Consider the following 12,556-nt stretch of genomic DNA (forward strand, 5'->3'; position numbering starts at 1 on the left):
AGTTCAGCACTAGTTAACTCTTTTTTTCAGACCATGAAACTGTTGAAGTCCGCATTACCATACTGACTTCTGTGCTCTTCAGAGAAAGTTGTTCTCCCACAGAGAATGCTAATGTCCTAGGCTAAGCCTTAAGTTACTAGAGACTTCCCCAAATCAGCTGAAATGTCTGATCCACTTAGGACATATTCCAGGAGGCTGGAAAACAAACTGCTCTGGTGGTTCAATCTTGAACAATTCCATTATGTCTGCAGTTGGGAACCTGTTGTAATGTGGAGTCGGGTTTTGCTGAAGCTTGTTCATTCAGTACTTTGCCTTTGCTACTTCACCCCCCCCCTTTTGCTGGTTATATTCTGTACTCACTGTTGCTAAGATCCTTCAGACATTTCCTGAGCTCCAGTGACAATTGGTAGTTATTGGGGGTTGCTTTAGTTTGCAGCATCATTATTTGTTATGTAATTAGTAACGGGAGTTGGATGTGACCACCCTAAATGTTGTTGCTAACGCTACCAACACAAGTCTTGCCTAATTAGTTCAACAAGGGCCACTTTCCTTATATCCCTCCCCAATCACTGAGGTCTTCAGGGGAGTGTCACTGTGAGTAGTCCCTCATGGCTCTGATACATGGCTTGTATCCACCAGGAGGTGTGTGTTTAGTATTGTGGGCCCAACTTCTTCCCAGCTGAGGCCAGACAGGCCTCCCTCCCTACTAAACATCCAGCACCTACTGAATTCTTTTTTTAAAATCCCAGCAGGCATTCTAATTGATGTTTGATTTTATAGTTTGAATTGATATTTATTTTTGTTTTGTATCTCTGAAGACTGCTTAGAGACGGTGGTTAAGCAAGATGTGATTGTTTAAATAAGTAAACAGCCTCATCGCCAATCTGTCCCCATCACTATCTCTGGACATGGGGTTAAGCCTTCTTACTGGGCAACTGTAGCTCTGTTTAATTAGGCACACACCTGTTAGCACACTACCTGTTGAGTCTGCAGTATGCAATGGGACTTTGAAAAACCCAACCAACCTCCTACACATACCTCCTAGATCATGGCCATGTGCCCTTCTTTGGATATTCTCTCTCTCTATATATATATAATCTGAAAAGTCGACTGGGCAGGCACATAGGTCTCCTGCTCACAGTCTTCCCTACTATGGTGAGATTTGTTGTATTTCTACTTAAATTATAGTCGTTTACTTCTAAATTTACATTTATGCAATTAGCATATGTAAATTATATTCAAATATTTCTGTGATGCATAAGTTGCCACCCTGTTTGAAACTTGTGTGAGAAGTTGCTTCTGCCTTCTTTTGATCCTTTTCCCCCACAGAACCTGACATTTCATTGGAGAAACTGAAATGCATTTCTGATGTCTGTGTATCATAAATAAATCCCCACGCATACTCATGCAAACACTCATGCAAGTACACACACATAAAAAAATTGCCTGGATGTTACTGGCCATACTCAACGGCAAACCTTGATATATGCGGTTTTTCTCTATTTCTCTCTAGGCTGGTAGGGAGAGTTTCCAGGGGTATTTCTGCAGAATGAGAGTAAACAGTACTAGCTTTAGAATGCCGCGAATCATTAAAACCTTCTCTCATATCTTTTCTCCAAAATCCTGTTTCAGAAATTGATGGCGTAGGTTCAGAAGCACTTACTGATCTATGAACAAGAAGAACAGGTTGACTTCTAAGGTGTCACATTTCTGAATCTGTCTTATCTTATATTTACTTGCTCCTTTTCAGCAGGAGAAAGGTCTTCAATTTTTTTGCACCCCACTACCTATTATTATCATTATTATCATTGGATAACTTTGATATACCTTGGCAGGTTAGCAGTATCACAGTTTACTTTGAGAGAGATGCCCACCTATTTGCCGGTCATATACTGAAAATCTTATAGCACTTCTATACAGAAGACACTTTTATGTGTGGGGTGGAACCCATGAAAAAGGCATGTATTGCATTTATTTATGACCCAGGCAGGTGCATTATGTGACCCATGAGGGCAACAAAATAACCAGACTGTACAATGGTGATGGGATAAAATCAAGTCAAATCTTTATTGACAGCTGCAGGCAGGGAAAGGGTTGGCATGGCATTCAGTCTCGCGATCAGATCATCATTCCACAAGCCCCCTGTTGATGGAATGGATCCGCTGGGTTTGGATCTCTCCAAACCTGCTCCATATGAGTCAGCCAGTGTTGAACCTTGTCGTGGTGCAAGCCAAGGAAGCAAGGTCTCACTGGGGGACCAGGGTTCAGATTCCAACCAGGCAGATACCGAACCCACGCTTGGGTTTGCCGTGGTCAGTCCCCCCCTCAGGCCCCTTATGGGCTCCTATACTATATTAATCCTGACCAATGTCATTTCCACCCTCATACAATGTTCTTCTGCTTAACAGAGGAAAGCCATGATTTCACGGAGAGAAAGGAGAAAAAACCAAGTGCCAATCAGGTTGGGGGTGGCATCCCCAACCTGCGGCCCTTCAGATATTTTGGCCTACAACTCCCATGATCCCTAGCTAACAGGACCAGTGGTCAGGGATGATGAGAATTGTAGTTCAAAACACTACAAGCCGAAGGTTGGGGATGCCTGGACTATACTATAAAATGATCTGAGCAGCACACCAATATCAAACCAAATTAAAAGGCCTCTGTTCATACATATACTGACTTATTAAACAAAGATTTTTTGTGTTTAGCATTATGTGCAAACCAAGCTATAATGTGGTAAACTGCCCCAAATCTGTGACTCCTGTGCTTTGGTCTTCCTGCTTCTATGCATTTCTGGCCCTTCTTTACACAATCTTGATGTATCTAAAGTTTCTGGCTATCAGCAATGAACCTGTTATTGTGTTTTGTTGGGGGGCAGAAATCAGCTGGAAGTTCATTGGCTGAGGATAGCCCGCAAAACAATTTTATTCCTAGCATCCAATAGCTCTACCAAATTTTAATTAAAGATTTGGCAACAACTTTGTCTGTGGTTTCATTGGCAAGGAAAGAAAATGTAGCTGTTTCCAAAAGCTGGATGAGAGAGATAGATTCCACAGCTTCATGTTGTATTTTTCTTTTGGTTTTATATGCAGTACCCTGCTGGCAGCTGCTTAAAAAAGCAATGAGGCACTGTGCTCATTTGATTCCAGGGCTGTCTCATGTACTTTTTTGCCTTCTACAAAGCTTCACTGCTGTTATTTGGTTATCATATGTTGAAATCCTATGCAGCTGTATATTTTTGTTTTGTCTTCAAAAAGTGTATACATTTTAAGGAAAAATGGGATGTTAGTTTCAGAAAGGCAGAGCCTGTGTGCATTGTGCATGCATGCGTACTATGTGGGGAAGACCCAGACGTAGGTTTAAGTCCACATGTTCTTTTTCCATATAGATAACATTTCATTTGGTTCTGAGACCTGGCTGTTTCTCAGATCTCTCTTTTGTGACTGGAGCTGCCATACCCACCCAAACCGCCTGTGATTTTGGCTCAGAGGTTTCTCTCTGTCTTCACCGCCAATGGGCTCCATGCCCTCTCCTCTGCTGCTGCTTGAACAGAGGTGAAAGTAGGCTTTATTTCAAAGACCCGGTTCAGCAGACCAACCCACGTGCATTTGCAGACATAAACACACACAGTCTGAGAGCCTCAATGGCACTCCTCTGAAGGTTTCACCCAGGGCAAAAAAACCAGCTAGCCCCCACAACTATAGGACTGGCTTGAAGCACCCAGGGGGGAGCACTGGGCTCTGTTTCCCGTGTCGATCCTGACATCCAGTACAGCTCCTCTTCTTTACTTTGCCTCTTCTTCTCTCCACTCTTCTGTCTTTGCTCTTCTTCTCGCTCCTGGGCCAACTGCACTAAAGAGTTCCACAGTGCGGTTGGCCTTTAGAAGTGTTGCTGCCTGGCCTGGACAGCCAGCAAGGTTCCGCCCTGGCAGTGCCACTAACTGGATGGCCTCAGTGGGCACTTTTGGTGGGAATCCATGCCCAGCCCCAGGGCATGGGGAATTCCCTGCAACAGCCAGTGTGTGAAGCAAGAGGAAAGAGGCTGGAGCATGAGGGGCTGCAAACATCGCCCCCAGGAAGACAGTGAGCGGCCATTCCTGCACAACATGTATATCATACACGTAACATTTCCTGAGGGCTCCTAGTCTCTGTCTCTTTTCACCAGGCCATGCCGAGGTGCAAGAATGTTTTATTACAAGATCTTGTATTATATTTGTAAAACATAAATCACCCTTTGTCACAAAATGATCACAGGGCAGCTCACAAGAGAGAATGAAACTTGTTGTTGTTGTTGTTGTTTAGTCGTGTCTGACTCTTCGTGACCCCATGGACCAGAGCACGCCCGGCACTTCTGTCTTCCACTGCCTCTTGCAGTTTGGTCAAACTCATGCTGGTAGCTTCGAGAACACTATCCAACCATCTCGTCCTCTGTCGTCCCCTTCTCCTTGTGCCCTCCATCTTTCCCAGCATCAGGGTCTTTTCCAGGGAGTCTTCTCTTCTCATGAGGTGGCCAAAGTATTGGAGCCTCAGCTTCAGGATCTGTCCTTCCAGTGAGCAAAGCAGTGGACAAGGACAACAGAATGAAACTACAGGCATGTAAATATAACTTGTATTTTTCTAAAACGTATAATTGTTTTAAAACTGCTGGTTTTGTTTAGATGTTAACTTCCTTTTAATGTTTGCTTTTATCAATATTTTAAATGAATATTTTAGATTGTCCTTAGAGGTCTTCTGTGGAATAAGCAGTATATACATTTTGTTAAATCAGAGGCGGATTTAGGGGAGCACGACCAGTTTGGTCGAACTGGGTGCTGAGCCTCAGGGATGCTGCAAGGATGCTACAACTATCATTTAGAATGGAGTGTGATAGGTGGGAGGCACTGAATTTTAGCGTCACATAGGGTGTTGCTGAAATTTGAGACCCCAAGGCAAATCAGTCAATAACGTTAATACATCAAACTACATAGAAAATATTGTAGTTAAGCACTAAAGTGGTACCTCAGGTTACAAACACTTTGGGTTACAGACTCTGCTAACCTGGAAGTAGTACCTCGGGTTAAGAACTTTACCTCAGGATGAGAAGAGAAATCGCACGGCAGCAGTGGGAGGCCCCATTAACTAAAGTGGTGCCTCAGGTTAAGAATTGTTTCAGGTTAAGAACGAAATTAAGTTCATAACCAGGAGTACCACCGCATATAAATGGCTTAAATAAAAACAAACAAATAATTAAATTGTTTTTTAAAATGAACAAGATTCACAAATCATAGGCAATCCTTTCTTCTCAGAAACCATTCAGGGTTACATTCTATGGGAGAAATAAGACAGTAATGGACATTTTATGTGTTTGGTGCATTTTATTTATTGATAAAAGTTACATCTCATTTGCATCTTATTCTCTCTCACACACAAAGTGATAAATCAGCTAGTTGAGAAATATACCTTTCCCCTGTTTTGAGAGGCATCTTTTAAAAAATCCTAGGTGCTGAGCTCTGTTTGAACATTCTTGGTGCCTTGTGTGTGGGCTGGGAATTTGGGGCCCATGTGGCAGAGCCTGAGGTATTCATTAAATTTTTTATTGTTCTGAACAGTGACAAGCATCTTTCTTAGAGATATTGTACATGTTTAAAAGATACACTGTGGGGTTAAAAAAAGCAATCTCTTCTGTAAAGCAATCTCATACTTACCCGTTTATAAAAAGCTGTGGACAAAGCTGGAATTGAGTTTATTACGAACAAAAGCAGTTTCAAAACAGTTGTTATGACAACCATCTGAGTCACATCATTAGACTCACTTTTTGCTGTGCCGGCTGGGCTGCTGCCATCACCACCCTCTCGCCTCAAAATATATATTTTAGGTTTTTAAAATTTACATATAAATTCGTACATGAAAAACAACAACAACAACTATGGCTTTGGAACCCTTCATAAAAGGATGTTAAGCACTTTATATTCATTATCTCATTTATTTTAACAATTCTCTTGCAAGGAACTCATTTCAACCAGGAGTGAGTTTCTCAGGCTCCTGAAGAAAATCTCCTCACAGAAGCAAGTTCCCACTGGGTGCTGGAAGAGGAAGAAAAGCTATACCACCTTTGCAATTGCAGCACCAGGGATAGTGTGTTCTTGGGCACAATAATTTTGCTCCATCATAACCTGTATCCATAAAGGGGGGCGGTTATTTATTTCTAGGGTTGTCTCTTTTCCTGACATGACTTTTATGTAAGGCAGAGTGAAAATGGCATCTCAAAATTTTCTCTATTTCTGAAGGTCAAAGTAGGGGAGCACTGGGCTGGATATTCTTGAGGGAGAATGTGAAATTCTCTTAACATTTCTCTGCAGGGAGAATGTGCCTCTTTTCTTTTCTTTTCTTTTCTTTTCTAAAAAACAGCAACCAAACCCTGTGTCGTAGATGTGTGACAGAGTCCTGCAATTATGGGGAATACCGTTATTTTTTCCATTAAAATGAACCTTGTGATTAAGCTAAAATACTTATCAGTGTAACAAAATAGCCTCACGGTATCTGTGGTATCTCATTAACTGAGATCCCTTTCTGCCTATGTAATGGAGAAGAATGCCTCAGTTTCTGTCAAGCCTGCTGTGAGCATCCATTTAAATGACCACTCGCCAAATACTTTACGTCAAACGACGTGTACACATTCATATTAGAAGCAGTTGAATCTGTCTGCTTCTTAATGGCAATGAACGGTCATTGAAACATGTCCATCTGGAGAGAAAAAAACCCTATCCCCCTACCTTTTTTGCTCTGATTGTGAGAGGTGGGGGTTCATTAGTATTTCTTCAGCTTTGTGCTGCAGAACATGGAGATACCATCAGAATTTGTATTATCACATGAATGAGCCATGAATCTACTCCAGCTCTTCAAGCCTGCTCGCTTTCCGTTGCAGCATTACAGCAAGCCTAACCATGTCTACTCAGAAGCAAGCCCCATTGCTGCCATAGTTGTTAACAGAATTAAAATGCCAAAGGAAAGGTGGAGGGAACCATACAAGCTGGATGTTTTTCTGACAACTAAGGAAACTGCCTCTATTGTATGGCCTGAAGGCACATGATATTAGTTTCTTTAGCATATTTATATTCTGCCTTTCTTCCTCCACGGTATGTGCACTGAGTTCCCAGGTGGTCTGTCATGCAGCAGGGACAGAACAAACCCAGACCTCTATAACTTTTAGCAAGGTGGCTGCACAGTATAACCTCAGACTTTACTGAAGCTATGCAGCCTGAGTCTGCTCATTGCTTTCATGGGAGACCCCCTGGGACCCCCATGGATGTGGCCTTGAGTTTCAGGAAGACAGATAGGGTATACATGAATAAATATGATACATAGTTGCTCTCAAATATTAAGCCAAATAAACTAAGCAGCAAGCAATGAAACCTGCAGTGCCAATGAAAGATACCCAGAAAAAAATCATTAGATTGTATTATTTCCAGACCACCTTTTAGCAGCAACAACAAAATGCCTGGAAATCAGAATTGTAGAAGTTTAAAGTGTTTTCAAGATAAAACAAATGAAATGCCAGCATGCCTCCTTAGTAAATATGACCAGTATTTGAACTAATACACAGGGACTTTTCTTAATTATAGCCTCAGCCTGTTGTCCAGACAATTGTTTAAATAGCTGTTATAGTTGTACTTTGAAAAAATAGATAATTCCATTTGACAGTCCTTTAATCTCTATATTCAAAACCTCCAGAAATTACAGCCCTCTATGGAATTGTTGTGGATACGTGTAATTTTTGGGAGGGTGGTAAAACAAGATCACAGAGTTAAAAGCTTGGCACCAAGTTATTTTTTACAAAATAATAGACCTTATTAAAGAATCATAAATATGTCAGAAATGAGAGCAGTAATAAATGGTTTGGGTTTGCACAGCAGAGTTTCTGTTTCCTCTCTACTTTGAAGTTCCAAGGGAAAGTGCAGTGAGTTCAACACACACTGATGATGGTGATGATATTAATGATGATAATTGTGTGTTGCTAGACTTCCAGCTGAGAGTTTTGAGACAATGAAGCACTACAAACTTAAGAAGAGTTTGTAAGCAAACCATTTTTAACCTCCCAATCGTATGGCCTCTTTCTATGCTAAGGGAAGAGGGAAACTTTGGAAGCAATTTAGAAGGGGATATTTAAAAGGTCCAACAGCCTATGTTTTCAAACTTTACTTTGCTGCATCTTTTGTGATTTTAAATCTCTGCTAGGGAGTACTTGCCCTAAACCTAAATCTAGGCATCCAGGAATTCTTCTTTTTATACCTAAAGCTTTTATTTCTACCAAAATTCCAACACCAACAGTGAGGATCAGGCGTTGTACCAGGTTGTATGTATATTCCTTCCTTAGGCCTCATCTGCACTATACAGTATCATGCTACTTTTAGCAGTCATGACTTCCCACCAAAGAATCCTGGGAACTAAGGTTTGTCAGGGGTGCTAAGAGTCACTACGAGATCCCTATTCCTCTCACATAGCTATAATTCACAGAGTGGTTTAACAATCAAGCCCTCTTTCCAGGGAACACTCTCTCTGGGTGGATATCAGGTATTATTATTTATTATTGAATTCATATACTGCCCTATACCCAGAGGTCTCGGCGGTTCACAGGTAAAGTGCTGTTTCAGTGGTGAACCCCATCTTGGGAACTCTCTCCCACTGCAGGAGGTGCTGATGGTTTTCACTGCTATTGCTTCACTTGTTAATTTGAATGTTTTATTGTTTTATATATATTATTTAACTGATGTTAGCTATTTTGGAAGGTTTTATTTTATTAGTTATTTTTAATGTAAACAATTAAATGACTGTGCCCCTATTCTGTTTCCTTTCCTTGATAAAGCTTCTCGTGAACTCCTTCCCCTGTGCGACCTCTCATTTCCCTCTCATTTCCGCGGTCATTGACATGGAAATGAGAGGTAAATCTTTACCTCTTTGGAGGTTTCTGTACATACATGAAGGGTCAGTGCTCAGAAAACAGCTTTAAAACGATGTAGTTGTTGTGAGCAATACGTGGCTATAGCCCTAAGTAACGAAGCAGATTTTCTTAAAGTTAACTTGTTTGTTCAGTTTCTGATCCTTCCGTGTTACAGAAGTTCATTATTCAGTGAACCTATCCTGAGGGTGGCAGGCAGATCTTGAACAAGCAAAATAAGATTTTATTAGCTTCGGACAGCATCTTGGCACATGGATCTTGGGGAAAAGCTGAAATAAATGAGCTCAGTGGTGCTACCAATTATTCTCCTGAAGCACTCAGTAACTAGAAATCCTAAGGCAGTAATGAGCTAGCATACGACTCTCGGTGCCTGACTACCTGTGGTTTGACTTCCCTCAAACAGCTGGGCTACAAATTGAGTTCACTGCTCTCTGGTTGTGACTTTCCACAGGTTTGAAAAACAAACATATCATCGTAAATCATTTGCTCCTTGGTCAGCCGTAGAAAGCTGGTTCATTTATAGGAATAGTCTAGATGCTGGCTGTTCTTATGGATTCCAGCTTCCCTCATGGCCTAGTTGCCTTAAAATAAATGGACTGGTATCTCTCAGTATTGTGACCTTCTGGCAGGCTGTTTCATAAATGCTGCTGCTATGTTTACTCTCCAGTGAGGTCCCATTTTTAATTTTATTTATTCAGATAAATTTTATGTATTCAGAAGTGGCATTGGGCAGCTGTTATGCCATTACTGCACGCCCACATGAATCAAGGTTAAAGATCTAAACTCAAGCAGTTGTTCTGGAGCTATTCACTTCAATAAGAGGAAGTAAGTAATACTGCTTAGGATTAAGAGCACTTCACTTGTTGGAGGGTAAAAGGAAGTCTAATGAATTTGCCCATCATATTTCTTGCCCTCTGCCACCACAAATCTAACCATAAATATCTAAGACCTAAATTGCCTACAAACTTGATCTCAACACACAGCCACGTGTCACTGATGTTTCTGGGTAAGAGAGGCTGACTTGCACACTATTTATTTATTTTTATTTTGAGGTCTACAAATAACTATGTATGTACATATACATATAATAAGAGGTCAGTTCTCACACTGGGAAACTTGTCATTCTCTTTGTACAATAAAACAACAATCAACAGTGAATGCTACAAAGAAAAATCTTGAGACAATCGTTTTCTTTCTTCTTCCTGGACTGCTAAACATTCATCTTGCAACCTTGAAACAGACAAGACAGGTGCTTGATGCTTGTTTCTTAACTTCCAACCCCGCCCCCCCAAAAAAAAACCCAACACAGAATTCAGAACAACAAGCATAGCTCTACAGGCCTCTGAATTCCCTTGGTGAGCAACAACAGAAGGAATATGAAAAGTAACAGCTCTATAGTAAAGCTTAAATATAATGCAGATTTTCTATTAATTTTACCTCAAGATATCAGTAACATGGGGCAGGGAGCATTACTGAGACAGGATTTAGTGATTGGTGACATTAAAGGAACGTGAAGACTTGGGGTTTTGTAAAATTTTGTAGGGCAGGCATGTCCAACAGATAGATCGTAATCTACCGGTAGATCACTGGTAGATCACTGGCTCCCCCCAAAGAAGCTCAACAACTGTGGCTCCCCTAAAAATGCTCAGCATTTTTGCCCTGCACCCCAAAAAGGGGGTAGATCATTGCCAGTTTTTAACTCTTTGAGTAGATCACAGTTTCTTGGGAGGTAGCCACCCCTGTTGTAGGGGAAACCCCTGAAGCAACCCCTGTGTAGTTGTTGGGGATTAAAGAACTTGAGGATACACTTTAGTCTTCAGAGGAGGCCCTGCTGTGTCCCACCTGCGTTGGAAGCAGACGGGTTTGCAGACACTAGAGATAATGACTTCTTGGCAGCAAGACCCAAGTGATGGGGACTGTTGCTTTGGAAAATTTCAGTAGACCTTCCCCTGCTACACATACAATCTGTTTTTATGTGACAAGTGAAGACTTCTTTGTTCAGATGTGATTTCGAGCAATGTGCTTTACTTCATATTAGTTATTATGAAGGTTGTTTGCTCTTTCTGTGTTGGTTTTGAAGTGTTATGGAGGCTGCCCATTGTTCTTTCTTTTATTTTTCTCTCTTTTTTATTAGATGCCATTCTAAAAGTTTGTGTTTGTTTGTTTGTTTTTAATGATGCTGTTAACTTCCTTGGGAGTTGCCCTTTAATAGATATGTACCAGTAAATATCAGAGGTTGTGTGTGTTTCACCAACAAATGGCAATCAGGTTTCTGATTCTTTTATAAAAATAACCTGTTGTCTTTAGTTCACATGCCACTGTTAATCACTGTTACGATATATGAGAGCCACATAGGCCAACTGAAGCATTCCATTTTTAACATAATTGTCTGGAAGCTTCTCTTTGCAAATAGTTTTACGATAGGGCAATCACGTATGAAATCCTTACCTTATGAGCTCCATCACTTAGAAAGTCTTCAGGTCAGTTGACTGTAGACTTGCTTTCAGACTTTATGGGCAGAACCAATACAACAGGAAGATACATTCTTAATGGCCTCCATTTGGCATCCATAACATAAGAATTGGCCCTTAGACAATTTAAAAAGTCTCTTGAAGATTGACTTTAATACCCAGAATGAAGGTGCTTAGGTTTGTGTTTATGCTTCAGCTTGCAGTTTATGGCCTCCTTCTGTTTTGCATTGCTTCTGAGTTTCGTTAAAATCTTTGCCCTCCTCTGGTTCTTCTAAAGGATATTGTTGTTGTTCCTGTTTCTTTGTTGCTAATACATTTCTATTGTGGCAGTAATTTTTATGACTTTAATAGTATTTTCCTCATGTCTTGATCGGTAGGAAAGATGCTCTTTAAATCCGTAAAAGAACAATGCCTCTATCTATCTTGACTAGGATTCCTAGCACACATTGCGCCTCAGGGATTTCTACTTGGGTTTAAAAGCCAACACAACACAAGTACTGTGTCTGAGTTAAGGACTTGACAGCTGTTAAGATACAGTGTGTAAGGGCAGCTGAGGATAAGAGCCACATGGCAACCAATTCATTGTTCTGGAGTCAGATGTTCATCATCTGGTGGCTGGAGGAAAGACGGTGGAATGAATTGCCTGTGATGTTGACTGTTGAACATCTAAGTAGCAATCACCCTGGGTTTTAGATACATAAATATGCAGCCATTAAGACATACTAAAGACATATCTTCTTTTTCCAGCTGCCTCAGTGTTAGAAGCATCTTGTAATTGCAAAATACCTATGCACCTATACACTTTATTTCTGCTTTAAAAATACCCTATTACTGCAAGTAGAAGGACTGATTTCAAATGGACTCCAAAGTTCATCACCCAGTTTGTGGGCAGCAAACTTGGAGGACCGTTTCTCTGAGTTTTTCTAGGGATGGCAAAATTTGGGTGGCTGCTCATCTTTAGCAGTAGAGATGGGATCTTCACTTGTTTGCTTTCTTATTTCTCTACCCCATTACTTAAGGAAATGGTGGCAACCCTAGGATGGTCAAAAGTCTTCTATCAACTGAATGCATGTTACATCTTGAAATGATTTCGAAAAGTTCTCCCACTCCCATGGTCACTGGTATGCATTATAATTGTTGCAGGTAGCATC

This window comes from Podarcis filfolensis (genome assembly GCF_964270895.1).
Source record: "Podarcis filfolensis genome assembly, chromosome: 1".
Taxonomy (NCBI): domain Eukaryota; kingdom Metazoa; phylum Chordata; class Lepidosauria; order Squamata; family Lacertidae; genus Podarcis; species Podarcis filfolensis.